Here is a 14144-nt window from a genome sequence, read left to right on the forward strand (position 1 = left end):
ACTGGATCCTGGAGAAAGCAAGGGAATTCCATAAAAACATGTACTTCCGCTTCATTGATTATGCTAAAGCCTTTGACTGTATGGATCACAAAAAACAAACTGTGGAAAATTCTTAAAGAGATGGGAGTACCAGACCATCTTACCTGCCTCCTGAGAAACCTGTATGCAGGTCAAGAAGCAACAGAACCAGACCTGGTACAAAATTGGGAAAGGAGTACATCGAAGCTGTATACTGTCATCCTGCTTTTCTATATATAAGATCATATCATCTACACAGAAAGACAATTTTACTTCTTTCTTTTCATTTTGGATACCGTTTTATTTCTTTTGCTTGCCTAATTGCCAAGAGCACTTCTTAATTATTCTACACATTAAACTCCATCTCAGAATCAGCTTCCTGGAAAACCCAACCTCCAACAGGCAGCTTTATTTTAATTCCTCAGAGACTGGCACATGGACACACACACATGCACACATACTATCACTTGACTGGCCCAGCAGTGGGCACCCAACCCAAGATGAATGGATCACAGCCTTTCCCTGGGAGTCGTGAACTTGGGAATCTGAGAGACTAAGTAGCTGCCCTTCTCTGGTGCAAACCTGGAAAATAGGAGGGTAGCAAAGAGTAATACCGCATGTTTGATTGCTCACTTACTCCAAGCAGGTCTCCAAGGGAACCTAGAGCCATGATCAACCGTTGCTCAGCACCTGGGAAAATAGCCCTGGGAAGGCTTTTTATGTTAATGATTGATGATTTTGTTGTGCACACCTGGAGCAATGAACCATGCTGTACCAGCTTGCCAGGATTGCTTTGCACAAACATCAAGATTGATGCTGCACACCTAAAGGGAACTAGATGTCTAGCTGGGCTCTGCAAGGAGATGAAGGGAGCAGGCACGTCCATCTCTGAAGCATGCTATCTAGCATCAGGATAACCACACAACTGCCTTCTCCACACTCCATAGTGAAGCCAGAAAGTCTCCTGCAGTCTTTTGGTCTTAGATCCAAACCAGAAAATAGTAAGCAGTAACCTGGAGACTAATCTCTCTGCCTTGGCAATCATTTTTTCTCCTAGAACAGATCTACCACAAGAGCTCAGAACATATCCAACTGTCTCCAGAGTCGTTTCAGTTACACACGCCTGTGTTATCCACTGGTGAATTTTGAACCTGGAAACTCTCTGAATCTCTTTGCAATTAACTAATACATAATCAAGAAGGGTAGAGACAGTGCTCATGAATAGCCAAGTCATACATCAGTGATTCTTCTTTAAACACTGGCTGCTTTCTCTAATCATAAAAGTGATATTCTCTGTAAAAAAAATTTTTTTTAGAAAATGCAGACAAGTACAAAGGAGAAAAAAAAAAGTCACCCATAATTCCACCACTCAGGTACCACCATTTCAAATACATTGGTTGTACCGTGTACTGTACTGTGCTTAGTCTCAGTCATGTCTGACTCTTTTGTAATCCCATAGACTTAGCCTCAGAGAAGGCAATGGCACCCCACTCCAGTACTCTTGCCTGGAAAATCCCATGGATGGAGGAGCCTGGTAGGCTTCAGTCCATGAGGTCACTAAGAGTCAGACACGACTGAGAGACTTCCCTTTCACTTTCCACTTTCATGCATTGGAGAAGGAAATAGCAACCCACTCCAGTGTTCTTGCCTGGAGAATCCCAGGGACGGGGGAGTCTGGTGGGCTTTCATCTACGGGGTCGCACAGAGTCGGACACGACTGAAGTGACTTAGCAGCAGCAGCAGCAGCAGCAGCAGCAGCAGCAGACTTAGCCTGCTAGGTTCCTCTGTCCATGGGATTCTGCAGGCAAGAATACTAGAGTGGGTTGCCATTTCCTCCTCCAAGGGTATTCCCTACCCAGGGATTGAACCCACATTACCTGCATCTCCTGCGTTGCAGGCAGATTCTTTACTGCTAAGCCACCAGGAAGCCATAAATACATTAGTTAATATGGTTTTAATGTTTCTCCTTGTACACATATAGATATGCACATATTACCTACATAAGGAAGATCCCATTAAGCATGCTGTTTTGAAACCTGCTTCTCTCATTCAACAAATATGTGCCCTTGTCATCATTTCTAATGTCTCCATTAAAAAGAAGCATTATTAACCTACTTAATCACTCTCTCGCTGTTAGACATCCAAGCTGTCTCCTAATCTTTATTAGTATTAAAAAAAAAATGCTTCTAAGGACCTGCCCATACATATGTCCTTACACACTTTTCAGTTTATATTTGCTACCCAGGTGACCCCAGGTCCTCCAGCATGCACAGTTCATCTTTCCCTTTAATATCTAAATAAAATGCGAATGACTCCATCCCACAAACCAAGAGAAGTCCAGTGGCTCTTCCAAGATCTCCAAAGGGCCTCAGAGGGTTCTGTTTCTCCTGGTCACCTCTCACGCTGTTTTTCCTGTTTATCCCATGTATTTCACCTTCTTGGGCAGCTGCAGCCTCTCAACATGACCGTCGCTCTTCCTACATCTGGTCAAAATGCCGCTACTGCATGCCACCCAAAGATAGCGGAGTTATGTGGAGGTTTGGAGTAAATGAAAGTCTATCACAACACAGCAGGAAATAACTTCAAATTCATACCAGGTATTACTGTCCCTAGGAAGTCACTGGCCATTCTCCACCACATGGGGACTTCTCATTGATGACATGCCTTTATGGACCGTGATGTCTTGCCACGTTCTTGAGACCTTCAGCTGTCTCCATTGACTTCATGTCTTCTCTTTCTCTGTACCTAAACTCCCCACCTCCTCACCCCAGTAAGCCCTGAAATTTCAAATGCTTCTTACTTTTTTATTTACCTCCTCCCACACCGCAAGCAACTACTTCCTCCTCATGATATTTCCTTCATTTGGCTTCCAGGACACGATATTCTCCTGGTCTTCTTCTTTCTTCACTGGCCACTCCTTCTCGGCCCCTTAACTGGTTCATTGACCTCTCCCTGACTTGTAAACTTTGACGTGTCCCAGGATCCAGACTTTAGACCTCTTTTTAAAATATCTGTTTATTTCACTGCATCAGGTCTTAGCTGTGGCACTTGGGCTCTTCACTGTCTCATACGAGACAGTGTCTCATTGTCTCATATGAGTCTGTTGTGGTCCACGAATTCTCTAGTCGTGGCACATGGACTTCAGCTGCTCCACAGCATGTAGGATCTTAGCTCCCCTACCAGGGATCGAATCTACATCCCCATCCCCTGCATTGCAAGGCAGATTCTTAACCACTGAACCACAAGGGAAGTCCCTAGACCTCTCCTCTATTTTTATTCACTCCTGGGTGATCTCATCCAGTCTAACGGCTTTAAATATCATCTCTACACTAATGACTCTTGAATTTACATCTTCTGCCCCGACCTCCAGACTCATATGTCCAATTGTCTACTTCACATCCTCACTTGGATGGTTAATATGCATCTCAAACTTAATCACTGACAAACTAAATTCTGCATTCCTCCCAAACTCGTTCCTTGCCTGGTAGTCCCCATCTCAGGAAGTGGCAGCTCCATGTATCCACTTGCTCAGGCCAAAACTTTGAAGTCATCCTTGACCCTTGTCTTTCTATCAGCACCTCACATTTGGCCTGGTAGCAAATCCTATCAGCTCTTTCTTCAGAGTATATACTGGCTCTGACTACCTCTCACCAACTCTACCACTAACCTCCCCTGGTCCCAGCCTCCTGATAGCCTCCTTCTTTTATGGACCACTGCAAGAGATCCTACAAGGCCTGTTTCCTTTTTTGCCCTTCTGTGATTTATTCTCCATGAATAGCCCTTTAATATTTAAGCCAGCAAATGTGACACTCCAGTTCAAAGCTTTCTAACTGCTTCCCATCTGACTTGTCTCAAATCAAAAGTGAATGTGGTCCATTACCTGTCTCCTTCTCCAACCTCACATACACCACCTTCCCCTCTTGCTCACTGCAGTACAGCCACACTGGTGTCCCTACTGTCCCTTGACTAAAGAAGCTCTTTCTCATTTGGGGGGCCTGTGCACGTGTTTGTCCCCCTCCTGAAATGTTCTGCTCCCAGAGATATCAGCATAGTTGCCTCCCTCCATTCAATCATGTCGCTGAGCCAATAGCACCACCTCAAAGAGGCCTTCCTTGGACTTCCCTGGGGTCCAGTGGTTGAGAATTCATCTGCCAATTCAGGGGACATGGTTCGATCCCTAGTCTGGGAAGATCCCACATGCCACAGAGCAACTAAGCCCAAGCACCACAACTTCTGAGCCTGTGCACTCTAGAGTCCAGGCCCTGCAACAAGAGAAGCCACTGAAATGAGAAGCTCACGCACTGCAACTGCAGAGTAGCCCCTGCTCACCACAACTAGAGAAAGCTTGTGTGCAGCAATGGAGACACAATGCAGCCAAAAAATAAAAATAAATAAAAGAAGCCTTCCTTGACCACCATATCTAAAAATGGCACCCATATCATTCTGTAATCCTTGACGCTACAATGATCTCTGTTCATTTCCAAGGCAAACCATTCAATATCACAGTAATCCAAGTCTATGCCCCAACCAGTAACGCTGAAGAAGCTGAAGTTGAACGGTTCTATGAAGACCTACAAGACCTTTTAGAACTAACACCCAAAAAAGGTGTCCTTTTCATTATAGGGGACTGGAATGCAAAAGTAGGAAGTCAAGAAACACCTGGAGTAACAGGCAAATTTGGCCTTGGAATACGGAATGAAGCAGGGCAAAGGCTAATAGAGTTTTGCCAAGAGAACGCACTGGTCATAGCAAACACCCTCTTCCAACAACACAAGAGAAGACTCTACACATGGACATCACCAGATGGTCAACACCAAAATCAGATTGATTATATTCTTTGCAGCCAAAGATGGAGAAGCTCTATACAGTCAGCAAAAACAAGACCAGGAGCTGACTGTGGCTCAGATCATGAGCCCCTTATTGCCAAATTCAGACTGAAATTGAAGAAAGTAGGGAAAACCACTAGATCATTCAGGTATGACCTAAATCAAATCCCTTATGATTATACAGTGAAAGTGAGAAATAGATTTAAGGGACTAGATCTGATAGATAGAGTGCCTGATGAACTATGGACTGAGGTTCATGACATTGTACAGGAGACAGGGATCAAGACCATCCCCATGGAAAAGAAATGCAAATATCTACACAAGACTAAAATTCAAAAAGAAACATGCACCCTTAGGTTCATAACATAACTATTCATAATACTTGAGACATGGAAGCAACCTAAATATCTGTCGACAGATGAATGGATAAGGAAGATATGGTATGTACAATGGAATACTACTCAGCCATAAAAAAGAAGGAAATAACGCCATTTGGAGCAACATGGATGCAACTAGAGATTATCATATTAATACTAAGTGAAGTAAATCATAAATAGACACTTATCACATAAATGATATCATTTATATGTGGAATCTAAGAGGATACAAATGAAACTATCCATGAAACCAAAATAGAATCACAGACTTTGAGAACAGAGTGGTGGTTGCCAAGGGGGAGGGGGTTGGAGGAGGGATGGAGTGAGAGATTGGGGTTAGCCGATGTAAGCTTTTATACATAGAATGGATGAACAACAAGGTCCTATTGCATATCACTTTCAATATCCTATAATAAGCCATAATGGAAAAGAACATTTTAGAAAGAGTATATATATAATACAAACATGTATAACTGAACCACTGCTGTACAGCAGAAATTAACACAGCAATGTACATCAACTATACTTCAAATTATTTTTAATCTATTGAGTTTTTTTAAGTGGCTTTTGTTTCGATGTCATTTCAGTTATCATGATAGTGGGGGCTGGGCTGAATTGTGCTATAGCAGCTTGATTAAGAGAAGAAGGCAATGGCACCCCACTCCAGGACTCCTGCCTGGAAAATCCCATGGATGGAGGATCCAGGAAGGCTGCAGTCCATGGGGTCGCTAAGGGTCGGACACGACTGAGCAACTTCCCTTTCGCTTTTCACTTTCATGCATTGGAGACGGAAATGGAAACCCACTCCAGTGTTCTTGCCTGGAGAATCCCAGGGATGGGGCATCCTGGTGGGCTGCCGTCTATGGGGTCGCACAGAGTCGGACACGACTGAAGTGACTCAGCAGCAGCAGCAGCTTGGTTAAGAGAGGAGACTCCATAGTTTCCTAGAGGCTCATTCTCTTGTATGATTCCGGGTTAGAGTTTGCCAAAAGTGGAACTTGTGTGAGAACTAACTGTAGGCAGAAGGCAAGAAGGAGTCACTACCATTGGCAGCCCCCACCCCAGCAGATGTAGAGATGGACAGAAACAGAGGTGCCCTGCAGAGGCTAGCTTATCCGACTCTCCCCTGTTCCACCTCAAGCTCGCGTTTCCTACCACTGGCCCCGCTAGCTAACGGCTGACTCAGGCCCTCCATCAGGGGCTTGTCTGTGGCCCCACACAGGCAGGAGTTACACAGAGGCCTCAGCCTCCCATAAACCTCTCCACCAACTCTCCCTTCACCGCCGCACTTGGACAGCTGGATGCGCTTGGCTTCTTGAACTTTCCCGAAACCTCTGATGTGTCCAGTTCTGCAAATGCTTCTGGTAGTGGCTAGTGACTCTCTGATCTTTTGACTCCTCGCTTCTAGACATTCACTCCCCCCGTGCCTCCCACATCAGCAAAAGGATTCATTCTTAGAATATCCACAGTGGCTCTGCTTCCCCGTCTAAATCTTGACAACACAATATGGATTTTGCCTTACTTTAAACAAAAACTAACATAAGAAAAGAAATATTCCAGATTATAAGGCAGAATTCCACCTCCTTCTATTTAGAATCTCTATGGCCCATAGGTATAGGGGGTAAAGGGACATTATTAAATGACTTGTGGAGTCACATAATATATAATGTAATATATATGATATATAATATAACATCTGACATATAATATATATGGGCTAACACGGAGGTACAGTGATAAAGAATCCATTTGCCAAAGCAGGAGACACAAGAGATGAGGGTTTGATCCCTGGGTCAGGAAGATCCCTTTGAGTAGGAAATGGCAACTCATTCCAGGAGTCTTGCTTGGAAAATCCCTTGGACAGAGGAGCCTGGTGGGCTACAGTCCATGGGGTCACAAAGAGTCGGACACGACTGAGCATGCATACACACACAAATAATAATAAGTGTCCCTTAAATACAGACTGAGGTGAGAAACATGATAAAAAGGAACAACTGAGAAAACACAACTTTATCTTGCTTTTATGAGATGAAACAGATGGAAGAGTGGGAGGGATTGGCAGAGAAGTTGTTTCTGTAGTCCAGAAATTTTCAGTCCAGTTTTACCATAATTCTTTAGGATATAGGGGGTTCAGGATGGGGAACACGTGTATACCCGTGGCAGATTCATGTTGATGTATGGCAAAACCAATACAATATTGTAATTAGCCTCCAACTAAAATAAATTAATTTATATTAAAAAAAAAAGAAAAGAATCAGTCCAGTCTCCATTCTCTAAGTAACTATCATCTGTGAATTGAAAGAGAAGGGAGTGATTCTTACCTAGGAAACCCAGGTCTTTAAACACAAAGTATGAAATTACATGTGAATAAAAGCAAAGACAATACCCAAGGATTTTAAACATTGTAAAACCCAACAGCCTCCTGGTACTGCTAAGGCGTATAGTCAAGGCTTTAAATGTTAAATAGCTAAGTGTGTCAAAGATCCTCTCCTTTCTCCTCTCAATTCTACCTCCCTCTCTGCAACAATCAGAGAAAGGAAGTTTTAAAAGTTTTCAATAAGAATTTTGAAATTCAACATCCTTGTCTTAGGAGCACTGCATGTATGATGAATAAACACTTGGCTGCTTTGTTCTTTCAAAATCAAACTCTCTCCCTCCCTCCTTCCGTCTTCACAAGTGAACATTTATCACCCAGTGTCTTTAAAACATGTCCACTTCAGGTGGCTGGTCACTTGATCAAATAAAAGATGACAGACTTTGCCAATTTCCTCTCCCTACTCTGAATTAATAAACCAAGCTCACAGAGCAGTAAAATTTTATTTCCACGAAGCAAATATAGATTGCTTTCTCTTTGAGTGCTGTTTTAAAGTCTTCACACTCTTACTTGTGACCCAAGCACCTACCTATATTCTTGCAGCGTTAATGCTGACAGGTCAAAAAATACACAATGCTGTGAGCCAGCTAGCCCGTGAATGCCTCATTTGCTGTCGGCCACATGAGTGCACACGGAGGCCAATATACAAGCCAGGTGACCCTCAGCTCATCCTCACAGACACGAAGGGGATCTGGGGATCTTCTCCACTCCTGGGATTCCCAAGGATCCAAACTCTTGACCCTGTGTGTAGTTTTTTCTCCAACTTGTTGGGTTTACCACTGGAGGCCTGAATTAGTTTCCTGGGACTTCTGTAACGTATTACCACAAATTTGGTGGCTTCAAACAACAGAAATTTATGCTCTCACAGCCTGGAGGCCAGAAGGTCAAAATCAAAGTGTCCACAGGCAGGGCCAAACACTTTCAAGCCTCTGGTGGTTGCTGGCCTTCCTTGGCTTGTGGCCACGTCATTCCAATCTCTCCCTCCACTACTACACCTTCAACTCTGTGTCTGTCTTCTTTTCTTCTGTCTGTCTCAAATCTCTCTCTGCCTTTCTTTTCTAGGGACACATGTTATTGGAATTTAACTCCCCCCTCACCAGAAAATCCAGGGAGATCTCTGCATCTTAAGATTCTTAATTTCATGTGCAAAGGCCTTTTGCCAAATAAAGTCACATTCACAGATTCCAGGGATTAGAAAATGAACATATCTTTTGGGGACCACCATTCAAACCACTATAAGGCCTTGTCTCCCTGGATTCAGAAGTCTTTCTTTTAAGAGATTTCCAACCAATTAACACAACATTGTAAATTAACTATACTTCAGTTTAAAAAACAAAACAAAACACCATGTATACAATAAACAACAAAGATGTACTGTATAACACAGGGAATAATATTCACTATCTTGTAATAACCTATAATGGACAAAAACCTGAAAAAGAATATATATATGTAACTGACTCACTTTGCTGTACACACTATTGTAAACCAATTATAGCTCAATGAAAAAAAAGAAGTTAAAAAAAGCCTTCGAACCAGTTTCCATAGTGCTGTACTCATTAATGTTACCTATTGTATTCAGAGGGCTTCCTTGGTGGCTCGGTGGTAAAGAATCCACCTGCCAGTGCAGGAGATGTTAAGAGTCAGGGTTTGATCCCTGGGTCAGGAAAATCCCTTGAAGAAGGGCATGGCAACCCACTCCAGTATTCTTGCCTGGAGAATCCCAGGGACAGAGGAGCCTAGAGGGCTACAGTCTGTGAAGTCACAGAGTTGGACACGACTGAAGCGACTGAGCACCCACGCACGCTTTGTATTCAGAAACGCTCCCTAAACACCACAAAGGGCTGCATTTCTGTCGAGAAACCCTTTAAAGTGGTTCATCCCAGGTTTCTTTTCTCAGCATTGTCATCTCTATCTTTTTCTCCATCCTCGTCTACCTTCAATCAACTTTGCTGGCTCACATCTTCCAATTCCCATGGCTAGAAATCCTCCGCACTCAGAGTACTATAGCCTAGGCCACTTGCTCCAAATTTTTGCCTACATATCCATCACCTTTCTCAAATAAAGAATCCTACAGTCACCAGAATCCACTTTTTCTGGTGGTGAAGAAAATGTGTTCAGCAAATTTAGTCCCTCTGAGGATTTTTTAATATTTGCTTTATTGAGGTGAAATTCACATAAAAGAAAGTGAGGGACTTCCTTGGTGGTCCAGTGGCTAAGACTCTGCACTCTCAATACAAGGGGCCCAAGTTCAATCCCTGGTCAGGGAACTAGATCCCACATGCCACAACTAAAGATCCCATGTGCTGCAAAGAAGATTGAAGATCCTGTGTGCCACTAAGACTTGGCACAAATAAATATTTTTTAAAAAGAAAGAAAAAAATAAACTATCTTTAAGTATACAATTCGATAGCACTGAGTACACTCACAGTGTTATGCAGCCATCACCGTTATCTAGTTCCAAAACATTTTCATCACGTCCAGAGAAAACCCTTACCCACTAAACAGCCATTCCAATTTCCCCCTCCTCCAGTCCTAGGCAACCACTAATCTACTTCCTGTCTCTATAGACTTGCCTGTTTCGGACACTGCATATAAATGGAATCATACAGTACATGGGTTCTTCGTGTTTAGCTTCTTTCACTCAGCATCCTTGTTTCTAAGGTTTATCCATATTGTAGCAGGTATCCTTCATTCCTTTTTATGGCTGAATAATATTTCATTTTATGGTTAGACTACATTTTCTTTGTCCATTCATCTGCTGAAGGTTAGACTTATTTTTTAAGCATTTCTAGTCCATCATGTTCGGAGAAGGCGATGGCACCCCACTCCAGTACTCTTGCCTGGAAAATCCCATGGATGGAGAAGCCTGGTGGGCTGCAGTCCATGGGGTCGCTGAGGGTCGGACACGACTGAGTGACTTCACTTTCACTTTTCACTTTCCTGCATTGGAGAAGGAAATGGCAACCCACTCCAGTGTTCTTGCCTGGAGAATCCCAGGGACGGGGGAGCCTGGTGGGCTGCCGTCTATGGGGTCGCACTGAGTCGGACACGACTGAAGCGACTTAGCAGCAGCAGCATACCTCCTAGACACGTAGAACACTTCAGAATTCTAGCCAAAATTCTGTGGCCACAGACACAAGGTAACTTTACTTTCTCACAATGTGATGAAGGACTCTTCATTCACTGCATGAATTATTACTGATTTAAATCACCTCTTTAAAGTGCTCCTCATTAGAGAAGATGCCCATACCCTTTCTCCTTAGGTGGGCATTTCTGCCTTGCTTCTGTCTTAAATAAACTATTTCTCTGTGTGCTCTCCCACGTGTTATGCTGCTACTGCTGCTAAGTCGATTCAGTCGTGTCTGACTCTCAGCGACTCCACGTACGGCAGCCCACCAGGCTCCTCCATCCATGGGGTTTTCCAGGCAAGAGTACTGGAGTGGGGTGCCATTGCCTTCTCTGCCCACGTGTTATACTGAGTCTCTAATAATAAACTTTGTATACTTGTTTTTCCAGTTTTCACCTCCTTGAAACATTCTTGCTTTCAAAGGAGGGGAAAGAGTCAGGGCCATTTTGCTTCTTGCCTCGAGCCCCTGGTGGTCTAGCAGCTAGGATTCCTGTTTTTCATCCAGGCTACCCAGATTCAATCCCTGGGCAGGGAACTAAGCTCTCTCTCTTCAGGATGGCTCACTGCTGTATCTCTCATCATGACTGAGATGAGTCTGGGATGTAAAGGTAACGATGACATTTACTGACTGAGAGGCTGCTGGACGATGGGGTGGGAGCATGTCCTAGAGGATGAAATTTCAGAGAAGAAGGGGAGGGCATGGAGCTTAGAAAAGTCCTAACCAGAGGGGACACTGATTAATACAAATAGGGAGGAAGTTGGCCAAGGCAGTCAGGAAGAGGCGGGTGGGATTCAGTTAAGAGAGGAGACTGCAGAAACCCTTGATCTCGTTGCAAAGTGGAGAGAAATGTTTCTTGAGAGATATCTGCTAGCTCCAGGGACCGGGTTGTCAAAAAAGTTGAATTCTGGCCTGGGGCCAGTGTCAAAAAGGGTGAGATACCTAAGATGTCTCCCAGAGCCAGTCAGAAAGCCTGAGGGAAAAAGAAGTCAGAAATGGAAATGTCTGACGTACATATTAAATGGTAGCAAACTGTCTTCAGAGATGAGGCAAAGCCCCCTAGATTCACAGACCAAGAAGATCTAGCTCGTCGATCAAACTGCCTCACCTTTTGGAAAGAGAGATGTGTTGGTGACCAAAACAGAGCAGGTGGAGCCCTCAGTGAGATTGTGGGGCTGCAGGCTTTAGGCTTTAGAAGAGATAGGCCTTGAAATTCCTCACATCATGTGGCAGAAGAGATAAAAGGCCTCCATAGGGACCCATTACATAGAACAAAGATCCTCAGAACATTCCTTTCTCAGGTTCTCAGTGAGGGGAGGGAGGTACCATTTTGATATATTGAGTTTTGAAATTATAATCCCAATACCTAAATAGGGAAACATCAGCTTCCCAGGTGGCTCAGTGGGAAAGAATCCACCTGCCAATACAGGAGCCACAGGTTTGCTGCCTGGGTTGGGAAGATTCCCCGGAGAAGGAAATGGCAACCTGCTCCAGTATTCTTGCCTGGAGAATCCACATGGACAGAGGAGCCTGGTGGGCTACAGTCCATGGGGTCGCAAAAGAGTTGGACACGACTGATGCAACTGAGCACACACACACTCAAGGTAAACATCACAGATTCCCAGACATTTTTCCTACAGTCATTTTTTCACCTGCGAGGGTTTGGTCACCTCCTAGTAAAAATAAAGCCCTAAAGTAATCCCAGTGCTTTACAGTCAACAACATACTCTAGACAGTATCTCATTGGATCATCTCCTCAAGACCTTGTGAGGAGAGACACCCTAAAGGGCCAAGCCTTTGAGAAGTAAGGAGCCCACCAAGGAGGAGGTCATTCTGGAAGCTCCCAGTTACACCAGTTAGGGTCAATGCAGTGCCCTGAGACTGTGTTCACTCCTACCTCCAAAGATGGAGGAGATAGACTCGTCATTGGAACCCAAAAGGGAGAAGTCCCATAGAGAGGGCTGCCTTAAGAAGAACTGTGACCTCCTGACAAGGAACACAGGCAGAGTGAGGTGACTCTGCTGGAACAGAATCAGGGAAATAGATCTCTGACTTCACTCTGCCTCCATCCTTTGTGTTCTTGCTGGGGCTCACCAACAGCCAAACCCAAGAAGTCAGGCGGATGAGAACAGGGTGGGAAGTGTGGGTCTAAAGGGGCAGCAAGAGCAGTCTGGCACTACTTGAGTGACCAGAATTTTCTTCATTCATTGAACCCTCTTTCCATGACTTTCTTCACTAATTGAACTCTTCTTACGTGATGTTCTCCATTCATTAAACACCTTTTATATGCCATGTCATCTTAGTACTTTATCCTCATAAGCCCCAGAGGTAAGTGGTATTATCTCTACGGTGGAGGTGAAAAAATGGCAACAAAGAGTGACTTGGTCGAGGTCACTCAGTTAATAGGTAGGAGAGCCAGGATGGGACCCAAAGTTGCTGACACCAGAGCCTGCTCTGTCAGCCACCACCCTGTGCTGCCTCCACAACACCCTCCAAGCCTCCGTGCGATTAAAACAGTTGGAAGAGTCAAATGAGAGAGGGTAGGAGACGCTCTTGCATTACCGGGGGCCTTGCTCCTGTCATCCTTTGAAACCCCGGAAACAGAGACAGACAGATTGGCTCCAGGGCCTGAGGAATGTGGCCAGTTGCTTCGGTGGGGGAGCAGCTACAGGAGAAGAAAGGAAAGCTGAGCTGACAACAAGGGAAGAACCAGGTACCAGAGACTGACCTGCTTGGAGCAGCAGAGGAGGCAGGATGAGTCCCCCGGAGCAGCCTGGGATGCCATCGGGGGAAGGGGACTGAGGTGGGGAGACCAGCCACGGTGTGGCCTCCGCAAGCTGCCCACATGGCCACCAGGCCAACGGCTCTGACTTTGTCAGCAGCAGAACTGAACAAGCAAGAGAGAGAACTATACCTCAAAGACATGCTGTGGGTTTTCAGCAGAGTCAGGGGAATCAGGGTGTCAGCCCAACTCTGCTTGACCCTGGGGGTGCTTATTACTGGTGGTGGGGGGTGAGAGAGGCATTCAACGTAACTACTGGCTTTCCCCAGTCCTCTCCATACACACACAGACATAGGAAACAAACTTGCAGTTACTAAAGGGGACAGAGGGGGAAGGATAAACTAGGAGTTTGGGACTAAAACATACACACTACTATATATAATACAGTGGTAAAGAATCCTCCTGCCAATGCAGGAGACACAAGAGATGCTGGTTCAATCCATGGGTCAGGAAGATCCCCTGGAGAAGGAAATGGCAACCCACTCCAGTATACTTGCCTGGAGAATCATGGACAGAGGAGCCTGGCAGGCTACAGCCCAAAGGACCACAGAGAGTCAGACATACTTGAGTGACTAAGCACAGCACACAGCACATATATAAAATAGATAACTAGGCTTCCCTAGAGGGCCAGTGGTTGGG

The 14144-nt window shown here is 44.7% G+C and overlaps 1 protein-coding gene and 1 pseudogene across 2 annotated transcripts in view; both read right to left on the reverse strand.

Moving 5' to 3' along the window:
• Positions 1-14144, reverse strand: part of MED14 (mediator complex subunit 14) — a 315823-nt gene that overhangs the window by 300780 nt on the left and 899 nt on the right. The window lies entirely within an intron of this gene.
• LOC147340192 (small ribosomal subunit protein eS1 pseudogene) overlaps positions 1-14144 on the reverse strand; it is a 64368-nt pseudogene that overhangs the window by 11495 nt on the left and 38729 nt on the right.

This window comes from Bos grunniens, chromosome X, assembly GCF_055505025.1.
Source record: "Bos grunniens cultivar Pamir isolate PY7600 chromosome X, Bosgru_T2T1.0, whole genome shotgun sequence".
Lineage (NCBI taxonomy): Eukaryota > Metazoa > Chordata > Mammalia > Artiodactyla > Bovidae > Bos > Bos grunniens.